Genomic DNA, 14,096 nt, shown 5'->3' on the forward strand with positions numbered 1-14,096 from the left:
TACTGGAACCCCCTGCTATATCACAGGATAAAAGGCCACATGTTAACACCATTAATTTCCTGAATGCCTTGCAGCATCAGTCTGGGTGGCAGCAGAATGCTGCATAAGGTTAGGGGCATACCTGTGGGGGATACATAATCAGTGTGCTGACTCATGTCTCACTGCACATAGTCCAGGGGTGTACATCTCAAGTCAGGCACAGCAGCATGGACTGTGACAAACCCCTTACAGTACCTGTTGGTGAGATACAGCAGTGCGTATGCGATATGGCAGAGTCTGTCACCTGACACACAAGTAACTGTGACTGTCCACATATGCAGCCAGGTGAGAGGCACATCACTGTGTCTCACAATGGAGTCTCCTATGCATAACATGTTTGACATGTGCTGATGCCTCCATGACTGTGGGATACAGGTGTGTGGCCATGTGTGGCGTGTGCTGTGTATGGCTGTGGTGTTTACTTGTGGCTTTTCCTCGGAGGTCTCCTTCATTTGTGGATGTGTAGGTTGAGGTCCACTGCATATGTGTGTGTGTTGTGTGGGTGTGGGTGGTTTCTCAGGTGTACTGATTGTGTTGACAATCTGTTTGGGGACAGATATGTGGCCCTGATAGGGTGAGAGCATGGACTGCAGGCTGCTACTGACATTGCATCTCTCACACAGGGTGTTCCTTGGTGGTGTTTGTAGATGGTTGTCCATCTGTGTACATGAGGCAGGTGCTACACTGTGCCAGGACACCCATATCAACCACATTGGCAAGGCAAATTGTAGGACATTGTTGAGCCATATAGTCCAGAATGTGATGGAGGAAGGCCAGGGAGGCCTGATGGGTGGGCCTACAGCCTAGGTGTGTACTAAAACAGTAGGAGGCTGACACCACAGCATACCATGTAGACAGGTTATGAACAAGCAGTAAGAGGTACAACAGGTAAATGCATTTGAATACCTCATAGCACATGCAGCAAGTAGCATGAAACATCAGGATCAGGAGGACAATGCATGATGTATTGCCACTATGTTGCAGATAGTCACATATATACTGTGGTGATAGATAGTGGTATATGATGTGGTGGCAAATCTTGATGTGCAGGGTGTGTACATAATGGCGAGCACTGTATGTGGTCCTGTGATATGTAAACGTTACAATCCACCTTTCTCAGAAGCTGAGACTGCTGCCATTATTGATGCCATGAGACTCCATCACTGGGTGCTGTTGACAAGGACCCGCCATAACCAGCAACAAAGTGCTGCACTGTAGGCAGACCTCTTAGCAACTGTGAATGATGTGGGCCACCAGGACAGGAGCTATGAACAGGTCCAACACTGTGCTACAGATATAATACATCATGCATGGCAAAGGGCCGCAGCTGTGGACAGGGACCATGCTGTGACCACAAGAGGACCTACCACATAACCCCCCTCTCAGCCACAGTGGAGCTCCTGGCAAATCTGGATGCAGCCACCAACTCACAAGAAACTATCACATTTGTTGTGGAGGTGGGTGGAACAGATTCCACATCCAAGGAATGTCCAAGTAAGCCACCAGTGGTCATCATGTTAATACTGTCGCATTCATAGTGACAGCCTCTGCATACCTGTACACATATGTCAGGTCAATCTGGATTTGTGGGTGAGGTTTTGTAATGTACACGTGTGCACACATATTGTGAATGTCAGCAATTTGGGTAGTATCACAGTTTGTACTGTACATGTTGATAAATGCATATATTATCCTGTACCAATGCCATATGTGTGTCTGCTGACAATACCTCTTCCCCACAAATCTGTTCAGTGCATTTTAGCTTTCTCCCATGTGTGGCTGCAGATCACCATCCTGTAGTCAGTGAGTGTGGAACTGTCTTGTTATGGCTCATCTATACACTAGGCATGTTAAGAGCTACCAGTTTGCCATGGACACTACTGTTAAGCTTAGCCATATTGCAATACCTGCATATTCAGTTGTGGTGTGATTCACTACAGTGCATCACATCGGTAATCACAGTATCATATTTGCAGGATCTGTAACTTATTAGAACTTATTTTTATAAAGGTGTAGCCAGTCTGATATACAGGGGTGCATTACTATTGTGTAAATGGGTGCACTGTGTTTTAGGTCATACATGTCAACCATACTGAATTTCTCTGAATTTACTGGTTTTGAGGGCAAAATAATGGAGTGCCAAGAATTCCTGAGGGCCCATTCAATTCCCAATTTGTTATGTAGTGTGAGGGACACAAGTGCAACTCTGTTCAGTGCATTTTAGCATTTTCCCAGTTTATGATGCTCATTCTGGGTCAACCTAGGGTGCAGAACCACTGGCAACTTCAACAGTCTCTCCACCATAATGATAAACACACACACACACACACACACACACACACACACACACACACACACACACACACACACACACACGCACTGTAATCACACTTCATAAAGCCTGTTTTATAAACCCATTCTTCTTGAACAAAATTAAATAAAGAAATAACTTTGTATACAGTAAACGTGAAGAAACACACACTAGATATTATTTAGTATTATTCTCTCCTATATGCGTTACTGATCTTTACCAATATTAACCTTAAAATCACGAACATAACCAAACTTATTGTACCACAAAGCAGCAAAATTCACAGTCAGAGCATCACAGTCAGCAGCACATCGCTGTACACCTCTAAAAGATGTATCATTCCCCAACTACTAACTGTATACAACCTAATATGTAGCCCAGACAAATGTCCCTCTTTAAGAAATGCAACCTTGTGCAAGCACCAGGACCCTAGGTTCCAGCAATAAAATCCTCTAATAGTCACAACAAAATCCAGCAATATAGTTTGCAACTGCACATAATCCCATTACCTAACCACACTGTAGAACTCTAAGCCATTCTCTTAAATGCAATAATGTCAATATCAAAAGATAGTTACTGCTGAAAAGAAGGTGAAAACGCACTCTTCTATTGCATACATTTGGTCTTACTGTGACCTCATTTCTTAGGTTAACTGTTGTAAATATCAAAAGCATGCAGGCATCAACTATGAAATGGCAAAGCACAACTTTGATAATATGGATATGCTGATGCATAAACATAAAGTGTTAGAATGTCAAAGCTTGAGTATATTTACTCCACTTTCTCTGCCTCAAAAAATCCTTCTCTATATGTGGTGCAAATCATCCCAATGTTTCATGTTAATGCTGTGATTTCAAGGTTCAAATCTAGAGAAGGAGATGGCTGTCTGAAACTAGGGTCCATAATATCCACATTTTCACAGTAGAAGTTGACAGACTTGAGAAATCACACAGACAAATTTTCCATTTTCTATCACTTTGTTTTTTTGTTGGCTTCATCCTGTGCATAAATCTTGGCACTGCACCTCAGTAACTGCCTTTGGTTCCTGATAGCACATGATGGTTCACTTTTCAAGGCACAACCTCAAAATTTTAATTTGAAATATCATCCGTAGTACAAATTACTGCCACCAGTGTGGTTTCATCAGCACTATGGATAGTACTGAGTGAAGGAAATACACATTATTTATCTATTCATCCATTGTTTATTGACTGTGTTAGTCTCACTAGTATAGTAGCCTCTTTTCAAGGGAGATCCAAGGTGGTATTTATCCTGCTAGGGGAAATCGAGCCATCAGAGAACTTCCCCTACTCTTTTGCAAAGGGGGGCTTATTTTTTTCATGCAATTCTTCTGGTTTCCATTCCGAACACAGTCGCGACTTGGAGAAACCAGGAAGAATATGGAACTCAAAAATCCTGGAACAAATTGTACAAAGTCTAGGGCCCACATTAGTAAAATCTGATCATAAGTCAGCCACTTTTGAAGTAGCAATAACTCCAAAATCCATCAGAGGTGAAGTCAGATTATAAAACTTCACCAAAGCCAACTATACCCTCCTAAGGGGTGGCATAAATGATTTCCAAGCTCCAGTCCACACAGATGGTCTTGGCAACTATACTAAAGTATACTCTGATACCCTGTACCAATACTTATACAAATGTTTAGACTCAGCTGTGTCATAAAGGACCAAAGTAAGAGTCTCAAGAAAAAACAAGCCACCTGGTGGACATCTCCCATAAATACACTATACAACAAGCATAAGAAGCTGCTGTCTAACAATACCAAAGGGAGGTCCCAGCACTGGAAAAGTACCCTCCTAAGCCTAAATAAACAAATAAGACAACTTATCAAATCCTCTAAGGGCAAATTTGAGAAAAATTTAGCAAACACAGCTAAAGATAACCATAAGGCTTTCTTCAGCTACATCAGTTGCCTAAAAGGTAGGACCTAGATGTGTGCTGAACTACTGACAAATGATATCACATCACATACTCATACTGCAGAAATTACAGTTAGTGGACAAGTTTGGCAAAAATTTCTCCCCTTTATCCTCTCCAAACATATCACAAACTATACCTTCAACAGCTGCGCCACCCTGTATATCTAAAAAACAGGTCATCAAAGCTCTGTCTAAGGCAAAAAACACAGCCTCTATGGGTCCTAATGGAATTCCAAGCTACATTCTAAACAAACTAAAACAAGAATTAGCAACTTCTGTAGGCACCCTGTTTAACCACAGCCTGAATACAGGATTTGTCCCAGCTGAATGAAAACTGCAATCATCATCCCCCTCCACAACTGCAGCTTAGCAGCAGATCTGGTGAATTATAAACCCATAAACCCGACTAGCCTTATCTGCAAGGCCATGGAATGTATCATCATGGACCTCATAAATAAAGATATAGGTGACCTACAAACCCTTGATCCAATCCAGTTTGGCTTTGGAAACAGCTGATTATGCTGTTAAACCTAGAAGACTTCTTTAAAAATGTGACCAGGGTCATGAATGAGGGTAAATCTGTGCACACAGCATATCCGTACTTGACAAAGGTCTTTGACACAATCCCCTATTCAGGCATTACTGACAAATGCACCCACCTAAATGTCAACTCCTTTGTTGTTAGATGAGTTGCAAATTGGCTCACTAACTGTACACATGCTATCAAAGTGGATGACTCCATTTCAACCAGCAGATCTGTCACCAGTGGAGTTCCACAAGGGTCAGTACTGGGACCCCTTTTGTTTGGTATTTACTTCTTGGAAGTTCAGGCCAAAACAAAGGGGATATGGCTGACCAAGTTTGCTGATGACTGCAAACTTGGCACAATCATTGACTCCTCAAATGATGCCAGTGTACTCCAAGAGGGGCTTACACAGACCAACGATTGGTGACAAAGCCATAGAGTCAAATTAAATGCAAAAAAATGCATCATCATCCCCTTTGGTAAAATCAGTGTCCTACTAACTATCAAATAAACAACAATACCTTAAGTATGAATGCTGTAGTGAGGGATTTGGACACAGAAGTAGACAATGACCTAAATGTTGGCCACCATGTGTCTATTGTAGTAAGAAAGGTATTCTATATCATATGTTTGATTAGCAAAGGTATAGCCTCAAGAGCAAAAGAAATTATAACCCCCCTATACTCATCCCTTTTCAGGCCCATAATTGAGTATAATGCCCCCTTTGGTATGTATCTTATCAGGCACCTGGAGCAACTAGAGAGACACCAGAGATTGTTAACTAGAAGATCCATAGTCTTCAGCACATGCCTTAAACAGACCGACTGATGTTTTTGTCACTGTACTCAGTAGCATACAGGCTGCTTAGGGAAGACTTGTGCCTGGCTTACAGAGCAATCTCTGACCCCAACCTGATGAAGTTACTGGACATCCATAAGTCAAATGGGGCTAGAATTATTCACTCCAGTGACTTAAATCTGGCCTGTGATTTAAATAGGACATGCTAGACAGGCAAATTCATCTCACAGATGTTGCCACTTCATGTTAAGTAGAGCACCTCTATGACTCTGTTCAAAAGCAGCCTGGATGAATTGATGGGAAACCACAAATTCTTGCTGGGAATAGCTCCCACATCTCTCTTGGACATGGGCAGTCATTACTAATAATAATCATAGACATTGACTGGACTTTTTCTCTTGAAATATAATGGGTGGAATAAGCTAGGCTTAAAACGACCCTTGGGTCAGTAGCCTGCTGATGGCCATGTAAAGAAAGAGGTTAAGCTTTCTCAAAAAAAGGAATGGTGCAGTAATGGATTCAGAGGAGATCTTCCAAGAAAATCTCTTCAGAGATGATGTGGACATACAAGAATGTGTTGCTTCATCCCTCCAGTTGGGATGGCTGTGGGATGATGTATTATTGGACTTAATAAATGAAAATGAGCTGGAGAGTGGAAAAGATATGTCCTTGAGAGATCTTATGAAGAAGATACAAGAGGAAGAGATGGTCATGAAAGGTAAATCTTATGCAGAGATGGTGAAGTCAGGAGCCAAAAAAAGAAGGGATAAGTTTAGAAGAGAATTTTTACAGTAAATATTGAAAAAAAAGAGGACTCTGAACTGGACAGATATAAGGTATGGGATGAAGTAAGTTCAACACTGGGGATCAAAGCAAGTAAGTTAAGAGTTTTTATACATATTAAAAAAGAGACTTTTTGTGACATTATATTTGAGACTGATCAAAAAATGGAAAACGTTTGGAGGAATATGAAAAAAAAAGAAAAATAATGTACAGTAGAGATTGCATATATTTAACGCATCTTACAGAGAGATGCTGAAGAAAAAAAATCATTGTACAATTTATGACGGATGTTGATAAAGAGACTTTTGAGAGGACATTTATTGAAGTTATAAAAAATGTATTAAATGTGTCAGAAGTGTATGATAATAGAGGTTTTTGGACTGGGACATGGAATTGTAATGTGATCAAAAATGAGAGTGTTGTACATTTACCAAGTGTTATAACTATTGATGGAAATAGGGGCATGGTAAAATATTAGGGCCAGCCTAAAACATGTTTCTTGTGTGGTAAAAAGATCATTTAATCAGTAATTTTGATAAAATAAGATGTTTTTCATTTGGGAAGATTGGACATGGAGCAGAGCACAGTGAAATGAAATGTCATAAATATAATAAAAAGGGTCATTTAGAGGGGATGTGAAGAAAAATGGGGAAAAAAGAGAGACGGATGTTTTGGAAGTATCAACAGAGAAAGATCAAAAGGATTTGGCTGACCAAAAACCCTTAGAAGTAAGGGAGATACAAATAGAGACTATGAATAAAGAATTAGTAGTACAAAAAGTGAGTGTGCAAGAAGAGTTTAATGCAGAAAAATGGAAGAGAAAGATTCAGATTTGAGTGCTAGTGATGATATTAAATGGAGTATAGTTAAGCAAAAATAAATTCAATTGGTAAAAGAGTACAGAGGAGGAAAAGGACAAATACATATTTTAAAAAAGAAAAAAGAAAGGGAAAGGTTGAACAAAAACTATTTAAGGCAGAAGCACATGTAACGTTCTAGCGATAAATGTGAATAGTTTTTAAAAATTAGAGAAAAGAATAGGAATTTTGGAGTGGTGTAAAAAGCAAGCTAGTGATGCAATTATTTTGGAAGACATTAGATATTTGTCGCAGATAGAAAGATATCAAATTGAAGTGTGGTGGGGAAAATGTGATTTGGAATTCTGGAAGGGAGACCTGTTCAGGAATACTTGTATTATATAAAGATACAATTAAAGTGTTGGATACTACATTTGTTATAACTGTGAGAGTTAATGGGCAGGATTCACGAAACCTCCATGTAAGAGTTAACATGTCTTACACGGAGGCTGCAGTTAAACGGTATGACGTCAGCATGCCATGCATATGCATGAGGGCATGCTGAATCACACCCTAGGCTAACACGGTCCGTGTAGGAAAGTAGGGGGCATGTCCGAATGGCGAGTTCTGCAAAGGGACACGCCCCCAGAAGAGTCAGAGTTCTGAAAGTAAACTCCCACGAGCGAGTCTGCGGAAATGTCAAGAAACACAACACCACACATGCCCCCACAGACTATAAACCCAACTGTAATGTAAAACGTAAAAATAACAGTTTAATTTTTTTTTTTATAATTTCCAAAATGTTTGCCCGTAGTTGCGCTCGGTTGCGCAGGTATGCCCTCCACTCAGCCACAGTTAGCAGTCATTGAAAAGCATATAAGATCTAAATATGCAAATTAAGCCAAGTAGCAATAGTGTAGCGATAGCGACGTTGGCCAAAGAGGAGGTAGTCATGGTTCGAGACCCCGCAACATCATTTTCTATTTTTTGTTAAATAAGCATGAAACAATCCCCTGACATATATGTATATATATACATATATATATATATATATATATATATATATATATATATATAAAAAACTATAATTTAAGTAAAATGTAATGAAATGGGCTATATATTTTTGAAGAAATCCGAGACAATAAAATAAAAAAAAAATGTTATAAGTGCCCATAGCTGAGCAGCGCTCTAACAAGCTGAGTATGACTGCTTGCAGGTGCACAGCAGTTTAACAGGTGTAATATGAGTGCCCGGAGTTGAGCAGCACTTTAACACACTTAAAATGGGTGCCCGTAGCTGAGCAACACTTCACACAGCGTAATATGCATGCTCATAGCCAAATAACGCGTTACCCAGCGTAAACCCCTACCTAACTATGTTATGACACTTAAGAGAGATGCATTAGCAGAGCGTGCTATTCGCATTACTGGGTGGTTTCCCTTCTCCTGCTATACTTATAGGGTGCTGACATTATCAGTCTTTGCAAAGAGGAATGTACATCATGTAGTGTGTTATTCCAGTTGCCAAAAGGGCCATTTCTTTCAAAGAGAATTGCACACACCCTGCCCCCCCCAAACACACACGCTGAGCATTTGCAGGATTCAAACCCCTACCTAACTATGTTATGACACTTGAGAAAAGATGCATTAGCGGAACACGCCATTCGCATTACTGGGTGGTTTCTCTTCTCCTGCTATACTTATAGGGTGCTGACATCATCAGTCTTTACAAAGAGGAATGTACATCATGTAGTGTGTTCTTCCAGTTGGCAAAAGGGCCATTTCTTTCAAAGAGAATTGCGCACACCCTGCCCCCCCCAAACACACACACTGAGCATTTGCAGGATTTAAACCCCTACCTAACTATGTTATGACACTTGAGAGAGACGCATTAGCAGAGCGTGCTATTCGACTTACTGGGTGGCTTTGCTTCTCCTGCAGTATTTATAGGGTGCTGACATCATTATTTAGAAAGAGGTATGTACATCTATTACTATCCCTCAGTATGGGGGATAGAATATATATGCATTAACAGATGCCTACTTCAGGGACACATATACACATCAGCACTGCCAGGTTATGTTTTATACCATACTTCGTGACCACAGGACTTGTAACACAACACAACCAGGGGGTGTATCCATATACATCACAGATACACACACCTCTCGGTTGTTACCACTGCACTAAACATGACAGGCCATACATATACAACTAGCATTGTGAAAAACTGACTTTTGGTTTGGTGTGTAGTTCAGACCACCCCTCCCATATCCAGGAACCACACTTGGCTTCCCTGGGAACAGTGTAGGATATGAAGGGTTTCACATACACCATTACAGTGGTTAACTTCAGGTACAGGAATATTGAGTGGGGTAACTACTCAGGTCTCAACAACATCGCCCTACAGCCAGTACAATTTGTGAATCCATGTGCTATGGCAGAACCAGTCACCACAGCCACAAGGGGGAATACATATTGGACCTGACCATCAGCAACATGGGGACTCTATGTTCCACACCAGAGGTAGACCACCATTGTTAATATCTGACCATAACCAACTTTCCCTGGATATCCATATCCCATCCCCACCCCCAGGCAAGGAAATCACTGCAAAAAAAGTATTTCTCAAAAGCAGACTTTGCACTTGTGAAGACTGGGGTGGAATACTTCAAAGGCCCCATGCTGGAGGATTATACAGCTCAATCTGCAGAATCCTTTACAAATGCATTCTATGAGCATCCGGAAGGTTGGCATTGATCATGCTATCCCAAATAAAACCAAGACTCCTCCACAACAGGAGACCTATCTGGTTTACACCAGCCATATATAAGCTGTACAACAGAAGGAGGGAGCTAATACATTACAGAGCAATATCCCACCGAGGGAGGACACCTCTGAACAGTATTGGCAAGACACTTCAATCCCTCACAATCATCACTTGCAAGTTTTGACAGTGAAACTGCCCAGACACTGCAGATAAGGCTTCCCTCAGTCTGGAATTGAATCTCAATTAATGTTAGACATAGTCCCTCTCCAACCCTCTTCCAGCAAACTCCAGCCACATGGATGTGACATTGCAAATTCAACCACTGGGATCTCCACTGTGTCCCTGCTTGACAGAGGCACAGCACACTAGCCTTAAACAGTGCCTTCTGTGACCTACTTTACAGAGGCACAGTAGGCTACTGTACTGGGGAGGCAGACACCAAATACACTCTGGCTAGGCTTATGTATTCCCTAGGGCAAACAGCCTAGTATTGACCTCTACACCCATATGTTTATGTTTCAGATGCACAATATGTGTTGCTGATAAACTGTTTGCAGGTCTTTATTGCCATAGCTTTCCCTGTTTCTATGAACAACTTGTGTATCTGTGGAAGATGTTTGAATATGAGAGGGTTCCACTATATTACTTATGTCTCTGTTGTCATTTAACTGTATGCACTGGGCAGATTGCTGTATTGTGGTGGGTTCCTGGCATAACACATACAAATGCCAGATATGTGTGGCCAACTGCTATACTGAGACATGGCCTAAGTGTGTGAGCATGCCCAGTTCAGGCTTTCCATGGTTTGTTGCCTGACATATGTCTCATTTATCAAAGTGTGTGAGCATGCCCAGTGTGACCTTTCCATATGTTGAGATCTGAGGTCCACCACATTTGTGGTTGTGTGTGAACTTGAACAATATTTCATATTTATAGTTGTGTGTTGGAAGTCATGTTGTGTTCTTACTGCCCAACTGCTTTGTGTCTGAACCCAACAGGGATTATGCTGTGCCTGCAGGGTTTCCATGGGATAGTTTGCATACACTTGTCAACATTCTTTCATACTGACCAAACGCTGTAATATTGTATAGTATAGTATACTGGTTCAGTCCTTTCACTGTGGTGGACAGTATCCTGGGTTTCAGTCCTATCACTGCTTTAAATATTCATACTGAGCACACCAGACTGGTTAAGGGCCAGTTGTGCAAATATGACCATGTTGCATTTTGTTTAGCTATGGCCTACTTAAACCAGGCTTGTCCAACATTAGTAGTGTATTCCGCAACTTGAGTGGACATTGAGAAACACTAGGCTATGTGCCCTAGGCCATTTCTAATCCTAGTCAGAGAGTGTGTTTGTCCTTCAACACACATATTAACTGGAGTTTGCTATGACATTTTTCAAGGTTAGTATACTGCGCCTTTGTCTAACCGTGACATAAAAGTGATACCCAGGGTAAACCTACAATCTCCCATCCACTCATCAAGATTCCTCTTAAAGAGAGTCAATGAGGGACTCTCTGGCTAACCTGGACTGGGAGTTTAATCAAGTGTGGAGGGAGCTTCTGGGTTATGGATCAATCACTACAGCATGTCCTATTTATGTCAGTGATGAGGTTCAGGTCTCTCATGTGCATAGCTCAATGGCATTCAGATTTTACAAGGTGCAGCATGTGCATTGATTCCAGCTTGGACATGGCTTTATACACCAGGCACAGATTGCCTCTGGGCAGGCAGTATGCCACTGTGTGGAGCTGCAGTTTGTTTAATCAGGCAACACATGGCATCTGTTATAGCCCTTTGATCCTCCTAGTGAGGTACTTTTGGGGTCTTTCCAGTTGCTTGAGGTGGCTGCTAAGGTACATCCCACAAGGGCCATTGTACTCAATTGTGAGCCTGATGAAGGATGACTGAAGAGGCACGATGACCTCCCCTGATCTAGATGTGAATACCTTCATGATTAGGTGGGTATATGAAATGTTTCTCTAACCACTACGGCCACATGGTTGTCAAATTCAAGATTTCTTTCAACTTGTGTCCCCAGGTCTCTTATTACTTCTAAAGTACTTAATGGGATAACACCTGTGTGTTAATTGGTGGGCACTTACTGTTTTTCCAAAGGGGATGACTATACACTTTTCTGCATTTATCTTGATGACATGGCTCTGGCACCAGTTGTCTGTTTCAATGAGGCCCTTTTGTAGGATGCTTGCGTCAGCTGGAGGGTCAGATATGGTGCCCAGTTTGTAGTCATCTGCAAACTTGTTCAGACACAGTCCTTCCATGTTGGCCTGTACCTCTGAGAAATATATACCACACATGGGAGGTCCCAGGACTGAGCCTTGTGGGATGCCAGTTGTAGCTGATTTGGAGTCTGACATGTCTGCAGCATTTCTGACCATGTAAATTCTGTCCTTGAGCTGGTTTGCAACCCATCTACTGACATAGGGGTTTATATTTAAGCTGGTGAGCTTATCTATAATGAACAAGTGGGGTATTCTATGGAAGGTTTTTGCAAGATCCAGAAAGGCTGTGTGGACCACCTTCCCCTCATCAATGGCCTTGGTGACTGTTTCAAATGACTCAACCAGGTTTAAGGGGCAGGATCTGCCCTTAAGAAAGCCACACTGGGTAGGGTCCAGTGTCTGTAGGTCCCCAATATCTTTATTTCTGAGGTCCATGATGATCCTTTCCATAGCTTTGCAGACCAAGCTAGTCAGGGTTCTGGGGTGATAGTTTGCAGTATCCATTCAGTCACCACCTTTGTGGAGAAGGACCACTGTTGCTGTACACTGCTTTGGGTACATATCCTGTGGTAAGGCTGAGATTGAGCAGTAGTTTTATTTGGTGTTCAATTCTTCTTGGAGTTCATGTTGGACACAGCCCAGGACACCATCTGGTCCCATTGATGCTGTGTGTTTTGCTTTGGAGATGCTGGCTGTTACCTGAGCATCTGCAATGTCAGGGGGACAGCACTCTGCTGGGATAGATATTTGGCCTTTTGGTGGGGGGGGGGGGGGGGATTTTGCACTGAACCTGTCAGGTTGGATGTTGGCAATGTGTGTGGGTTTGGTGTATTGTTTGTCATTTTGTTCTAATTCTGAGCATATCTGTGAATTCCCACCCAGGTTCCTACCATCAGTTAAGAAAGCCTTGTGATTATCCTTAGTGTCCTGTGCAATTTTTATCTTGTAGCTGGCCTTAGAGGATTTTATGTGTAGCCATAGTTTTTTGTCATAATACTGATCAGAGATGACTTCCCTTTTTGGGTTTTGCTCTATCATGTAGTAGCTTCCTCCTTCTCTTGCATGGTTTGGTAATGGCTGGGGTCCACCAGGCTGGATGCCTGCATTTGGAGGATTGGGTCTTGGTTTTATTTGGGATTGCATAATCCATGCATTCCTGAAGGTGTTCATAGAATGCATTTATAAAGAGTTCTGAGGTCTGGGCCATATTTTCCGCAGGCACAAGGGCTTTAATGGATTCCACCTCAGTTTGGAGGAGTGCAAAATTTGCCTTACACATGTTTTTCACTGTGGTTTTCTGGCCAGGGACTGGGGTCGGGATGTGAATATCCAGTGAGATTACTCTATGGTCTGATCTTACCAGTGAGGGATACACTTCTCGTCTTGGGCATAGAGTCCCCATGTTGGTGATTATCACATCCAGTATGCTTACCCCTCTTGTGGGAGTGGTAAGTTGTTCCATAGCATTTTGTTTTATGAATTCTAGGAACCTTTGTCCTAGGGTGTTGGAGCTAGAATAATGCTCCCAGTCTATGTTTGGGTAGTTGCAGTCACCCCATATAATGTTGTTTGGAGAGACCTTCATATTGTCATGTGTTCTCAAGTAGGCCAAGTGTGGTTCCTGGATTTAGGAGGGGGGTCTGTAGCAGGCTACAAACTGGGAGGCAGTTTTAGCCACTGTTACTTGCCCGTGGGTAGTCCGTGCTGCTTCTTGCTGTGGCACCAACCTGGGGGTGTGGTTATCCTTGACAATTATTGATAGTCACCCTCCTTTTGTAGTTTGTTCCATGTTTTGGGGCTGTAAAGCATGGTATGAGGTGTAACCTGGTAGTGTTAGGGTGCTCTTGGGAGCCTTGAACCAGGTTTCTGTTACTGCACAGATATCTAC

The sequence above is a fragment of the Protopterus annectens genome, chromosome 12.part0, assembly GCF_019279795.1.
Source record: "Protopterus annectens isolate FY-2018-M chromosome 12.part0, PAN1.0, whole genome shotgun sequence".
NCBI classification, from domain to species: Eukaryota; Metazoa; Chordata; order Ceratodontiformes; family Protopteridae; genus Protopterus; species Protopterus annectens.